The sequence below is a fragment of the Phodopus roborovskii genome, unplaced genomic scaffold (genome assembly GCF_943737965.1).
Source record: "Phodopus roborovskii unplaced genomic scaffold, PHOROB, whole genome shotgun sequence".
NCBI classification, from domain to species: domain Eukaryota; kingdom Metazoa; phylum Chordata; class Mammalia; order Rodentia; family Cricetidae; genus Phodopus; species Phodopus roborovskii.
In genome coordinates, this window is record NW_026126413.1 from 20,680,092 (window position 1) to 20,695,048 (window position 14,957).

Consider the following 14,957-nt stretch of genomic DNA (forward strand, 5'->3'; position numbering starts at 1 on the left):
AGTCATCATATGATCCCAGGAAATGACATAGCTTGACAGAAACTGCCACTAGCTAACCATAGAGGTCTGGAGGTCTGTACAGACAGACATGGAGTGATGTAGCTGGACAGAATCAGAATATAAGCAGGGAAAACAAGAAATCACTCTCTCCTTTCTCTGTGGAGACGCCGAACCGTCAAGATGTAGGACTATAGGAGTAAGAAGTTGGATCCTTTCTCTGATAAGACCACATGGAAATACATAGATTAGTAGTTATCGGTTAAGAATGGGAAGCCCAAGTCTCTGGCCAACAGTTTTATAATTAATATATCATCTGTGTGTTTATTTGGGGCTCAAGGGCCATGGGACCTGCCAAGTCAGAATATTAATGTCACAGGCACCACCAACTCTGGCATTCATCTCAGAAACAGAGAACTTGGGCGATGCACTTTTAATTAATTAAATACATTCGCTATACTGACACTAGAACTAGCCATATTACTTGACACTGACACCTAACAGTCTGGTATTTGTCCCTTATCTAGCCACACCCAGCAAAATAAACCTGATCTTTATTGCATTGGGATAGATGATTCCACGTCCCTAAAGGAATTTGTGAACCAGCAACTAGTTCTCTGTTTCTAATTTGACATTTTTGGGGTGCACATTTATTAATTAAATTAATTAGTTAAAGTCTTCTTCACCAAATAGTGTGAGTATCGATATCCATCTTTACAAGTTAAAAGGGTTTACTATTTTTTTTTTTAATGTACAGGACAGAGAAGGGGAAGAAGGGGGAAGAGAGAAACAGAACAGAGAGAAAGAGAAATAGGGGTAGGACACTAATGCATACCAGGACTTTTGCATTGCTAGCAGCATCTTAGACCTGGCAGCATCACAGTAACAGAAACTTCCGGAGATGTTGCTGTCTCAATGACGTCTCAGCAATTCCCCTTTTGGACTTCCCTTCAGAGCCCTTCTTACACATTTCAGTTTAATTTCCTGGTGGCATATCTCCATCTGCTGAAGGTAGAGCTGGTTCTCCAAGGCTGCAAAAAGGTCTTTGTCAATAAATCTGTGTTTAAAGCAGATTATTCAGTTAGCTAATGTGATTTAGGGTCAACATTGAAAGTAACTATCAAGAGGCAATCTTTTTATGCACCCTAGAAATAGATCATAATGATAGCTCCCCAAACCATGCCTCATGTCTTTAATCCTAGCATCACTCATTTCCACTCAACAGGCAGGACATATTTTTCCATTGAAATAAACCATTTAAGAAATCCTAGTTGGAATTTGGAATGTGGCATATAGGTTTTGAAAACTTTTTATACTGTTTTATAGGTATTTTACTTAAATGAATGTAAGTAAATTTGCCTATAGATTATATGCATTGTCTATATAATATTTCATGCAAGATTTATCTTTTACATGATAACATGCATGTAGCACAATGGTAAAATTAAAATTTTTATTGCTCTTCTTCATTGAAAGTTTTCTTTTAAACAGATGCCCCTGTTATATTAAAAAATCCCAATTGTCAAAATGTACCAGATCAGTCTTTTAGTTATTGGAGCCAATCCTGGGGATTCCTTTATATCTAGTGTGTTAGTTTCTTTTCTATTGCTGTGACAAAATACTATGACAGAGAGCTACTTAGAGAGTAAATGGTTTATTTTGCCAGACAATACCAGGGGGGGTAGAGTTTATCTCCTGTCACCTGTCAGAGAGGCCATGGCAAGAGGCATGAAAAGCTTGGAACCAGAGCAGGATGCTGGCTAGTCATGTTTCATGTGCACTCAGGACAAGTAAAGCGAGGTCTAACTCCACACTCTCTTTGCTCTTATGGGGCTAGGAAAATTCCACATGTTAGACTTTATGAGTGTTTAAAAGAAACTACATCTCAGCATTTGCGTGATACTTTTTTACACTCATTAAATACCACATCAAAAGATAGTTAAGAATATGTTGGTTATATGTGAACCTCTGTGCAGAAAGAAATACAGACCAGGTAGTCTGTAAGTGACAGGAACCAGTTTGCCCAGCCCATTCTGTGCTTCGTCTATCCGCCACACTTTGTTTCCATTCTATGATAACAACACTTCCCCCTGATTGACAGCTAGACATGTTGAGATGCATATATTGGAAGGTTGTCACTGTCAGCAACAGGGTATCCTTTTACAGGTGGATCTTAGAAAAGATTGATTCATCATCAGCTTGCTTCCTTCCAAAGAATCAATGCAGGGCTCTAGAGAACAGTATCTCTCCCTCATAAGACCATGATTTTATAAAATACAGTTCTGTTCTTCTCTGGCTTCTACTCTCATATTAGGATTCTCCTCATTGCACATTTATGTGATTGTGATGACATCATGCATAAGATGCCTACCGAAGCTGGGAAGATGCCACTAAGCCTCCAAAACTAATAGGCCTCCTTTATTCTTAAAAAAGCACCTAGCTCTGTTTATTTTGCCACAGCAACAGAAATGAACTCCTAATGCTAATGGAGACTGCTGAAAGTCGACAGCCAGGATGTGAGTGTGCAGCTGATAGACTGGATTTGATTACTGAATACCGTACATATGTGCTGAAATGTCACATTCAGCCCCCTTAAAATGCATAGTTAATGTATGCTGATGAAAGTAAAATGGAAGGAAAAATAGCAATATTTCCCAAAAGGCTGTCTTATTTATCTCATTGTAGCTGGTTTTTCCTTAGACCACCAGCTCCCAAACAAGGTCATGGAGACTTCTTAATAAGCTTTAGCTTAGGCTTGTTCCCAGCTAACTCTTAAAACTTAAATTAACCTGTTTATGTTGGTCTGCATTCTGCCACATGGCTCGTTACCTCTCCACCATGATGTATGTCCCACTTCTTCCATGTCTGGCTGGCAAATTCTTTGTCCCTCTGATTATTCCCCAAGTTCCTCACTGTCCCTGAAAATCCTGCCTCTCCTCTCCTGCTGGTGGCCATTCAACTCTTTATTAAACCAATCAGAAGGTGCTTTAAGCAGGTGAGGCAAAACAGAGACATCTCTACTCAGTGTGATCAAATATCCAATATATTGTAAAGAACAAATATTGTACATCAATGCTAAGAAACAGTCTCCCTTATCTGTTATGAGCTTCCAAGCAGTGGGCACTTACCACGCTCCATATGAAGAGGGTATCCCTCCACAAAGGCAGTAGAGAGTAGGTTTAGCCCTTTTGCTCCATGATGCCAATGCTTTAGCTTTAATTGCTTATCAAAGAAAAGACACTTTCCTGCTGTACCATTCAAGGAAATTTATGTTTTCCGTTGTTCTTGTTTCTTTTACCATACAAACTCAGCTTGGTGATGTTTTTTTTTTCTGCCCATTGCTTGTTTTCTATATAGTTATATGCAAAAAGTCAGGAGAAAAATTGGACACTTCTTTTTTTTTTTTTTTTTTTTGCATATAGAGTATTTTTTATTTAATTTTATATAACAAAGTCCAATTAAATGAAAACAAACATTTATACACAATATTTGGGAATTTGGGCGTCGTTCTTTCCAAACTACTTCCTGCTGGTAAGGGGCGCTGTCTTGGGGGATTCGAAGAAGATTCAGATATCCTAGCTGTAGTCTGTAGGGCTGTTTTGTCCAGCTGTTTGGAATGTAGGATCAGCTTGTACTCTGTTTCAGGCGGTCTGGTGTGATCAAACCACATTAGTCTGGAAGGAATCCACATCTTTTCATTTTCTGTGGAAACAAAAATAGAAATACTTTTCCCCAGTAACTTGTTCTTCAACTTAAATTTTGGAGTCAAAGCGTTTTTTTTTTTTTTTTTTTTTTTTTTATTATTATTTTACATGTCGATCCCAGTTCCCTCTCCCTCCCTCCCTCCCTCCCCCCAAGCCCTCCCTCCCTCCTTCCCTCCCTTTTACCCTCTCTACCCTCTCCCATGCACTCTAAACACCCTCCCCTCCCAACCCCCCACCACAATACAATATGTAGGGGAATGCCATCCAGTTGGGGTCATGTAGATCTGACAGGTCCTGTGAAGTAGGGACTAGGGCTTCTCTCCTATCTCTAGAATAAGGCAGTTATCCCTCCATGGGGGATATGTTTGCAAAGTCCTTTTGTGCACCAGGGATACATCCTGGCTCCACTGTCTGAGGTCTCTTAGACTGCTCAGACCTTCTGGCTGAGACCCATATTCAGGGGAGTCCGAGTCAGACCCCTGTTGGCTTCCCAGCTATCAGTCTAGTGGCCCTTAGCTCCTCCTTGTTCAGGTAAGCTGTCTCTATGTACTTCTACCGCATGGTCTTGTCCTCTCCATCTGCTTCTGGGTTCTAGTTTGACTCAGTGTTTATGTATGGGTGTTTGCTCCTGTTTTCAACAGGCATTAGTTGAGGACTCCATGGAGAAGTTAGTTGTTGATCTCACTCTCCGGGAAGGGCATTTATGATAGCCTTTCCACGGAAGCTGAGATTGTTAGTTGGGAGCAGTCTTGTAGTTCCTTCGACCTTTCTTTGTGTTCAACTTTATCTTCAAACCAATATTGGCTCCCTCTTTTATGTTCTCTCTCTCTGTCTCTGTCTCTCTCTCTCTTTCCTATTTTCCATTCCTAACCAGGCTCAATCCTCCTAGTCGCACATGCCTTCCTCTCCTCCCTCTCATTTTCTCCTACTTCTCTCTCCATTAGCTGTCCTCCCCCACTATACCTGAGGTCTGGGGGACTTGTCCCTTCCCAGTTCTGTGAGGGACTTTATATGAATCTCTTAGAATACAACTTGTATCCTAGTTCCTCTGGTGATGTGATTTATAGGCTGGTGATCATTTGATCTAGGTCTAAAATCCATATATGAGTGAGTACATACTGTGTTCCTCTTTTTGTGACTGGGTTACCTCATTCAGGATGGTTTCTTCAAGTGCCATCCACTTGCCTGCGAATTTCAAGATACCATTATTTTTTTCTGCAGAGTAGTATTCCATTGTGTAGATGTGCCACATCTTCATTAACCATTCTTCAATTGAAGGGCATCTAGGTTGCTTCCAGGTTCTTGCTATTACAAATAGTGCTGCTATGAACATAGTTGAACAGATGTCTTTGTTGCATTGATGTGAATCCTTTGGGTATATGCCTAAGAGGGGGATTGCCGGGTCCTGTGGTAAACTAATTCCCATTTTCCTGAGGAACCGCCATACTGATCTCCAAAGTGGCTGTATGAGTTTGCACTCCCACCAGCAGTGGAGGAGTGTTCCACTTTCTCCACATCCTCTCCAACATAAGTCATCACTGGTGTTTCTAATTTTAGCCATTCTGGCAGGGGTAAGATGGTATCTCAAAGTTGTTTTGATTTGCATTTCCCTGATAGCTAAGGATGTGGAGCATTTTCTTAAGTGTCTTTCAGCCTTTTTGATTTCCTCCATTGAGAATTCTTTCTTCAGTTCTGTACCCCATTTTTTAATAGGGTTATTTGGTGTTTTGTTGACTAGTTTCTTGAGTTCTTTGTATATTTTGGAGATCAGCCCTTTGTCGGATATAGGATTAGTGAAAATCTTTTCCCAGTCAGTGGGCTGCCGTTTGGTCTTGTCAACTGTGTCCTTTGCCTTACAGAAGCTTCTAAGTTTGAAGAGGTCCCATTTATTAATTGTTTCTTTCAGTGTCTGTGCCCCTGGAGTTATGTTCAAGAAGCGGTCTCCTATACCAATTTGTTCAAGGGTAGGATCATTGCCTTAGGATGAGTAGTGAAAAAGTATAAGCAGAGGTCAAATGCTCAATGTGTCTACTCTGCTAATCCACATTTGTGGCTTAGAAATCATACTTCACTGAATGAAATATGCTTGTACCATCTGTTCTCTTGAGGTTTAATATTGTCTGCGATAGAAAAATAATCATGTTAAACAAATTCCAGATATAGGACTCTGCTCTTTCCGTGACCGGATTGGCATTGGTAATTCAGATGACCTCGCCTCTTTTCCAAGCAATTACACCAACGATTGTCCTGTATTTGACAGGAGAACATGCTCTTTCCTAAGCAGGGCGCACAGCTCAGGAATTCTTCCATTTCTTTTAGAGAAATAAAAATAAAATAAAACAAAGTGTGCCCCACATGCTGTGAAGGTGATATCGTACACAAGCGCCCCAGACATCTTTGTATCGGTTCTGTGAGAAATGATCAAATTGTCATCCATTTTCCAGAAGCCGTGTGATCAATTTCACCTTAGGGATTCGTTTTTGTGCCTGGAATGATAGAGGGTGAGAATGTCTGTGTAAAAGGAATGACGTTACTTCAGGGGGAATGTTGTTGTTCACTGAATTCTTGCAACACTGTGTCTGAGTCACAATTTACATACTGTTCTTCATCGACTGAAAATGTATTTGTGTGTTGAAGTCAATTTTCCCTTTTTAAACATATTGTACACTTTGTGAGAATAACAGCCATTTCAATCTCCCTTTGTGTCTCTTTAAGTGGGGCTTAGTACAGAAAAATAGTGATTAAATGGATTGATTTTCAATATTGCAAACTAGTGGCCTAAGGACAGGCTCTCACCTTGTGTAATGTACTTGTATCAGGTCACTGTCCTTAACCTGGCCTGTCTCTGTGTGAAGCTCCCTGGCAGGAGAGGCTCATGAGGTGGCTTTTGAGGATAATTTGAAGGCTTCTTCCAATGACTTCCTAGTACTGTTTGTGTTTGCCCTTCCTACCAGGCTTTTTTGGCTGCTACATGTACCCCATCTGATTCTTTTATTTTAACTGCAGTTTCAAGAAAATCTTCGTGAGAGGATAGAGGTCTTCAGACATCACTACTCTTTGTGAAAGTCTCCAGAACAGGTCATTGAATCATTGTGTCTTCTCATCTCCAGGCAAAGCTCGCCATTTGTCGCCATTTTCTTCTCAGACACATCGCTTTCTCCTTTGACCTTCCTCTGAATGTCAGTCACTCTCCCCACTGGATTGCACTCTTGTTTCACCAAGGAGTCTGTAACCGAAGGCATTCAGGGACCTGGATGTTGTAATCTGTCCTTTCTTTTATATTAAGCTGAAAAATATACACTTGATGTTGGTAAACCATGTGCACATGTTTAGGGAGACACTTGGGGGTTGAGTCTAGGGCCTACGAAATGCTAGTCAAGCATTCTACCACTGAAATATATCCCCTTACCAAGCTATATTTCAAGCCATTTGTTTTTTAATTTTTACTTTTTATTTTGAGATAGGATTTCACTGAGTTGCATGTCCTTGGCAAAAGATACTTGGTTACTAAGGAAGACCTTCAACTTGTCATCTTCCTGCCTCTGCCTTCCAAAGTCCTGGGACACCAGGCTTGTGCACAAGTCCTAGCAGCAAGGAAAAAAATAATCATGTTTTCAACCCCCAGTTTGTGTTCTCTCCATCCATTTTATTACTTACATCACTGCTAAACTGATTCTTCAATACAAAACAAAACAATCACAACACAACATCTGACGGGTCTTCTAAGTTACATCATTTCTCTTTTCCTCATAAAACTTCAGACTCATTGATGTCATTCATGGAAAAAAAAAAACCTAGTTCTAAGTTTTCAGTATGTAGATCTGCATGAAGATGGGCCTGATGGTCCCTGCAGCAGCCGGTGCTGTATCAGCAGCTGATGGTGTGCCCCTTTCCCAGGCTGCTCACCTAGGGAGAGGACCGCACTTCACCAAACCTCCAACTGGGGGAACCAAGCAGACACTCAGAAGGCAATTCAGCTATAAAAATTCTTGCGGTGACTGCCAATGAATTTAAAAGTTACCATTGGTCTGGTGAGAATAAGGAAAAACAGGTTTATGTTTTTCAAAAGCTGTTTAAAAGTTTAGGACAGCTCCTGTCACTAAATAATTAAGGTAGACAATGGCATCGTATGCTAATCAGGACTGACTTAGTCTTAGTTTACATTTTCTGTAATTGCCTTTACGGTCTCTCCCACCTGGATTTGGTTGGATTTGGCAGGAAATCTGGGGGCTTGCTAAATCTCAGTCGCTTATATTAAATTATCCAGGAACTAACGCAGAAATAGCTCATCAACAAAGTGGAGCTTGACTGGGGGGGGGGGGGGAGGAAGAAAAATGGCTCTATCCCGTGAATTAAAGGAGGTGGTTCAGTTTAGGGACCTGTAAAATCTCATTAATGGGTAATTTTTCCCCTTTGTGTAAGAGATTTACTCTCTCACGCTTGGACCTGCTGTATGTTTAAGGCATCTGCCCTGCTTAGCAATGATAAACATTGCTCCGAGCTTGGCACATTCTCGCTCTTGCTTTCATGCCTATACCTTCTTTATTCCCTTTTGAGTCAGTCATCATGGGAAATCTGAAATCCTTAAGCTAATGACCCCAAGGCAGTCTCTGCTCTGGCCTCCATTGCTGAAACCCTGTGGCCATTCCCTTCGTTTCTTTCTGCCAGGTGGGGATCGTGCCCATGGTTTACCTAGCCCCAGTCCCATCCGCTTGCCTCCACTGAATCGGTTTTCGCGAAAGCAGGAATACCTATCTGTTCTGTTCACTTCTGGAGTACTAATCCCAAGAGTAGGAACTTGACAAATATTCGCAGAGTAAGTGAATAAAGCTCAAGTATGTTGAAAAGCAGATGCTAGAAGGACACACTTTAGATATGGCTATCTAAGTCTTTTATGGCAGTTCAAGGTTGTGAATTAAATTCACTTGGTCATGAAAACAACAATCTCATTCATGACCTCTTTTTTTAAATTATTATTACAAACAACTCAGGAATTGCATTTGAATGAATTTTTGATAAGAATGACATCCCATGGCTACATGGATTTTATGCAAGGAGGTAATTTTTGTGTGTTCTAAATTTAAGAGGGCTACCAGGTCAGTATTTGTCTGAATAATCTCCATGAAGATCGCTCTGTCTGATCTAGACTTGGTCCATCTGTTATTTCATCGTGTGTTTTTCTCTTGTCCATCCTGCTTCCTCGGGTCATCAGGATTTGAAGAAGAAATGATAAGTCACAGTCCATGTTCACTTGTGTGCTGCTTTCGTCCACATGGCTAAGGCAACTGTGTAAATGTGCACTTTCCCAAGACAGTTGATAAGTAGTAATTTAGAATCCACACAATGCTTCTGAGAGTGAGAGGGGGCCCTTATTTCGTAACATCCAACATGGCAGCTGTGTCCTATTCAGGCAAACTGGAGAGCGTTGTCCCCTACTTTAAAAAGTTGATGATAAACTATAGGTGTGTGTTGTAGAATACTGGCTTAACATGTGTCACATTTGCTTATGCTGCGGAACATTTGTTTAATGATGCAAAGATGTGTTGCATTCTTTTAGGTTGCACTTGTTTAGCTCTGTGAAGCTGTGTTACTTTGGCTGTCTAACACACCTGAATGAGCCAAGAAGGAGGAGCTAGAAAGAAGCCAAGCTAAGGCTGGGCATTCATAAAAACTAGTAAGCCTCTATATGTATGATTTATTTGGCAGGCCCTCCAAAAGAGTAAACACAGGTATGTTTTTGTTTGTTTATTGTATTTTTTTAAGAATATCTACTGGGTACCAACATTGTGCAGAGAAACATCTTAGACACTGTAAAACCAAGTATTTAACAATCACTATGCATTCTGGAGAATTCAAAGGCCATTATGCTATGGACCCGCCTGCCAGGTGTTTTGTAATCCACTCCAGGAGAAAAATGAAGGTCATTAAAATTAAAATAAAAGGAAACTAACAAAATAGGTTCAGTACATGCTTACAGATAATATTCTGTGTTGTAGCCCATTTCTTCCTCCCTCATAGTATCAACTGAAATGAGTTCTCTCCTGAAGCATTCAACTGGACATGGAATGCTATTTATATCCATGTATATATTATTCTTCAATAGACATCATATCATCTACTATTATGTGTGCAAAATACCTGTCAAGGTAATGCTGGCTAGCTGACTAACTGCAGGAGAAGAATGAATTAAGAAGTTTATAAAAAAGCCACCTGGCAAACATAGAATTGTTCTTGCCAAACACACCTCTCTTTGCTCAGACAGCTTGTCGACCAAGAATGAACTTATAGGATGATAATTTTTCCTCTTGTGACTTTATAGGGATGCAAGACATTTGATCATCTGGAAGCATGTTTAAAAGCATTTGAATTCTTTCCACTGGCTCCTACTGTTGGGAATTCGTTAACAAATGAGCACTGGCAACACTTTGCCTCTTGGCGAATGTTGTGCTTGTACGTGTGGAAGTGTGGGAAGCAGTGAGGGACACCTGTTAAAGGGTTGGTGCTCTCAGATCCCGTTGTGTGTGTTAAGCCCACTTGTTTCCACTTGCATACTCTCTAAAGCAAAGCGGCTCTCCATTTAACATTTAAATAGCTCGTAGCAAACTGGAAGATCTGAATCATGTGGACCTGCTTGAAACATAGCATCATATTCTTCAGCTGATTGAGTTGCTACTTCAGTTCAGCCTAAACCTTGGATTCATTCATCGTAGTGCGTCGCCGAGGTTAGGCTACTGGCACACAATTCAGCCTCTGTATTCTTTGTAACTGGAGAATTAAGTCACTTTACCAGAATTCCCAAGAACTTATTAGCATCTCGGGTGTTAACATTCCTTACCAGAAGTGGTCCAGTTACCTCCATCTGTGAAGATCCTGATTTGTATAAAAGTTTTCAGCTTTTTTGGGGAAAGCATCAGGGGTAATTTCCCAACATCATCAATTTGATAGACACATGATGTCCACACTAACACATATTTATCCCCCCTTGCCCAGTGGGAATGAAAGCAGTTCAGGACTTTTTCCCCTAGTTTAGAAAACTGTGAATCAACTTCCATGGCTGTTAACTCTTCATCTGCACTTTTGGTATCTCTCCCTGACTGTGACCATTTTGTTCAGGATTTTGTGAGGTTTGAATGCTGTATTTACCGAATGGATTACCAGAAAATTCCACTCCACTGCCTGACCATAGATGGATGACCATTCCTAGAAGAAGATTGGCTAATTAGCAAAATTTTAGTTCTCAATGAACTTCCAAACACAATGGGATTCCATGTTTATTCAAATGGTTGATTATCTATTCAAGCATTTGTCAATTACCTTCTAATGAAATCTCCTTCACCCTTGGCTCCCTGAGAAAAGATACCTGCTTTTGTGTTTCAGTGGACCCTTTGAGAAGACAATTCTATTTGCTCACAGATGCTCACTATGGGGTGTGTACTACTTCCCATGTGTCTCAGCAGCTACCATTTTTAGTGCTGTAGAGTAGCTGAGAGGCAAGTTAAGGGATGAGTTAAGTGGGTTTTTGGAACACAAGCATTCTGCAGCTCCACATGCCTTATTTACGTGCCAGGCAAGAAGCCATAGTCCTGACAAAGGACATATAATGTATACACAAGGCAAAATGTTCAGTCTGATCTGCTGTCTGCACCGAATTAACTGCAATTTCACTACTTTACTTCCTATCATGCATTGTGATTCAAGGTGGTAATGATAATTACCTGGTTGTTTCATTCCAGTAACACCAAAATCAAAGAAGCATCTGGTCAGTGTTAGCCATCTTTCTGTGTGTGTGTGTGTCTCTGCCTCCCCCTCCCTCCCCTTCCTTCCTTCCTTCCTTCCTTCCTTCCTTCCTTCCTTCCTTCCTTCCTTCCATGTGTGTGTGTGGGGGGGGGGGGCCTGGCTGGCCTGGAACTCACAGACATCCACCTGCTTGCCTCCCCAGTGCTGGGATTAAAGGCGTGCGCCACCACTGCCCGGCTGGCTAGCCGTCTTTTATTGTTGTTGCTGGCTGTAATGCTGTGTCTATAGCACTTGAGGCCTATTATCAGTGGTTAGATCATTTGGTGAATGGTGGTTGTACTGGAAAACACAAGGAGGGTAGTATGGAGAGAGAGGAAATGTAGAGAAAAAGAGTAGATGGGATTCAAACTATAAATGGTGAGGGAGGCATCTGCGGGGCTTCCTCGTGGAATTTTCTCAGTAGCAGTTCATGTTAAAACGCAGGAAGGTATGGTCAGGTGGTGGCGGCGTGCCTGGTGGCGGCGTGCCTGGTCTACAGAGGTAGTTCCAAGACAGCCAGGGCTACACACAAAAAAACAAAACCCTGACTCAAAAACTGAAACCAAAACAAAACCAAGCAGGAAAGTATGGCCTCTAGATAAAGATGTGTGTTTTTGTTGTTGTTGTTTGGTGGGGAGGTTGAGTTCTTTTTGTTTGATTATTTGTTTCAATATATGAGGGGTATTAGCAGGTGCTCCTTGGATGCCTTGACTGGGAAATGTAGGTGCCAGGGTCAGCAGCTTCCCAGTAACTTGAGAAGTTTGATCTCTAGCTCCCTCTTGGCAGACGGGAATCTGGGGAGCCTCCCTTACCCAAGTTATAAACCAGGAGAAATTAGTGAGTTGATGTTTGTGCCCTGGTATGGGCCTGGGCAGGTGATAGCCTGTTGTCCTAAAGAAGCCACCCCCCTCTCCTTCTCAAGTTGCCATATTGAAGCCAGACTAAAAGCCAAAAGAATCTCCTTCAGTAAATACCGCTGTGGTCAGAACTGTAAATCCTGGGGCCTGAAACGGCTACTTCTTGGCACCTGTGTTAGTTGCTCTACTGGACATTTCCAGCATCAGAGCTAATATGCTGCAGAAAATTGATGTTCCACGTGCGGCTATGCTATGTCTGCCTTTGTCTGAATGTTCTCAAAAGCTCAGGCTAACAGCGTGATGAATGGCATTTATGTCGGGCCCCATGCTTGTCACCGATGAATCAGTGTGTAAAGCCACATATAATAGATGGGGAGAGTCTAGCTCTGGTCTTGCTGCAAACCTGTTCAGACTAAGGATCTCAGCTCTTGATGAGACACAGTTCTCCAGGATGTTTTCGTTTTCTCAAAGGTCAAATGTCCAACTTCTCCATCTAGTCCCACAGCCAGGAAGTTGTTGAAAACAGGAACATTCTGTCTTCCCTACCAGGCCACTTCCTTCACACTGGCCAGAGTTCTCATCAACTCTGAACTCTTGGCAAGTTGTATCTTCAAAGTATCTTCTCATCCCCATTTAAGTACAATTAATCCCCAGGAGTCCCTGCCAGGATTTTGGTAAACCATTGCACAGGTACAAGCAAAAGTGTCCCTATTAAGAATTTGACTCTTGAGAGGGCTCATATTTCCCTTTGGGGGAAATTTTCATGTGAAAATTATTCTCTGCTACATATATGCACACAAACATGCAGATGCACAAACATGAACAAGCACACATACACACACATGTGTACATGTATGCATACACATTCATGTACACATGCATACCATGCACAGACACATATTAATGTATGTTACATATGTGTATGCCTGTATGTACATATTATTGTTATGTATATATGATTATATGCTTAAACATATTTGGTGGCATTGATAAAAATACATTAGTAAGCATTAAGAAAGAATGCAATTAATGTGAATATTAAAAATACAAGTTTGTTTAATTATGTCTGTGTAAGGTGATATGTTAAAAGGAATATGGCCTGACATGATGGTGCCTATCTCTAGTTCCTACAACTTGGATAGTGACGTAAGTGAATTATCAGAATCCATGGCCAGTCTGGGCACAAAGAGAGGTACATCATGTTTTTTAAAATCCTATATCATCATGTGATTTGAATATATAAAATAAAATGATTGGATAGAAATATTTATTGTCAAATGGAAAAAATTGTATGTATTTGTAAACTTTCTGAACTTGAATTGTACTTATTGCCTGAACTAGTGTCCAAATTTAGCCACAACAGTGAAAGCAATACAATTTTCTTTTGATATATTGATCACACTGGTTCCAAGACTCCTCTGTTACCTTTTTCCTTAGGACACAGGCTCACCACTTAGCCTTGGTTGACCTGGACCTAGCTAACCTGGAATCCACAGACATCTGCCTGCCTCTGCCTCCCGAGTGCTAGAATTAAAGGCGGCACCACCACTCACATCCCATGACTCTTACGTAGATTTTTATGTGTGGCAGACAGCACTGTTAGGATGGTCCAGTGGATAAAAGTGCTTGTTGGGAATAATGACAACCTGAGTTCAATCCCAAGGTCTTACTGAAAAAATAGAGAACTGAGTCCCAAGGATTGGATGTTCTCTGACTTACATGTGTATGCCATAGCACATATAACCCTCTAGAAACACAGACACACACTATATATGCACACATATATACATATCTACCTCAAGCATACACACACACGAATACACACATGCCATACATACAGATATACCTTATACATACAATACATCATACACACACATGCACACACACATACCATACACACATACCTCATACATACACAAAGCATACACACACACATGCACATATACATGAATCCACACATGCCATACATACACACATACCTCATACATACACAAAGCATACACACACACATGCACATATACATGAATCCACACACCCCATACATATACATGTACCTCATACATACTCACAGCATACACAAAAACATGCACACACATGCATATGCACATGCCATACATACACACATACCTCATTCATATACACACATCACATGCACACACACAGTCTATATATACACACATACCATACATACCATACATGTATACACACACCATACACACACACATATCATAAATACACACACCATACATACAGACACATGCACACACATTACTTACATACTTGCACATACTAATAATAAAACATTTTACATAATTTTAGATTTGCTTATACGTATTCAAATTCTAAGAATTTGTATTTGTGGCACTGTCTTTCATGTCACTCAAGCTGCCATCAAACTCATAACCCCTCTGCCTCAGCTTCCAAGGGATAATGGTATTTCAAGTATTCATATCGTTCTCAGCACGGAAATGTGTTTCAGCTGTCAAAATTGCCCAGTACTCTACATACCTGCTGTCCTGAGTTGCACACATAGAGCCTGGAGAAGATGAGTGAAGGAGTCTTGAAAGATGGGGCTCATAAGGCTGTAAGTTTGTCCCAAGACTGATGCCTTGGGCAGAATTAT

General features: G+C 40.9%; 1 protein-coding gene across 3 annotated transcripts in view; it reads left to right on the forward strand.

The window, feature by feature from the left end:
• The window catches only part of Pde4d (phosphodiesterase 4D), a 792,225-nt gene that overhangs the window by 423,403 nt on the left and 353,865 nt on the right, over window positions 1-14,957 (forward strand). The gene's annotated exons all lie outside the window — the stretch shown is intronic.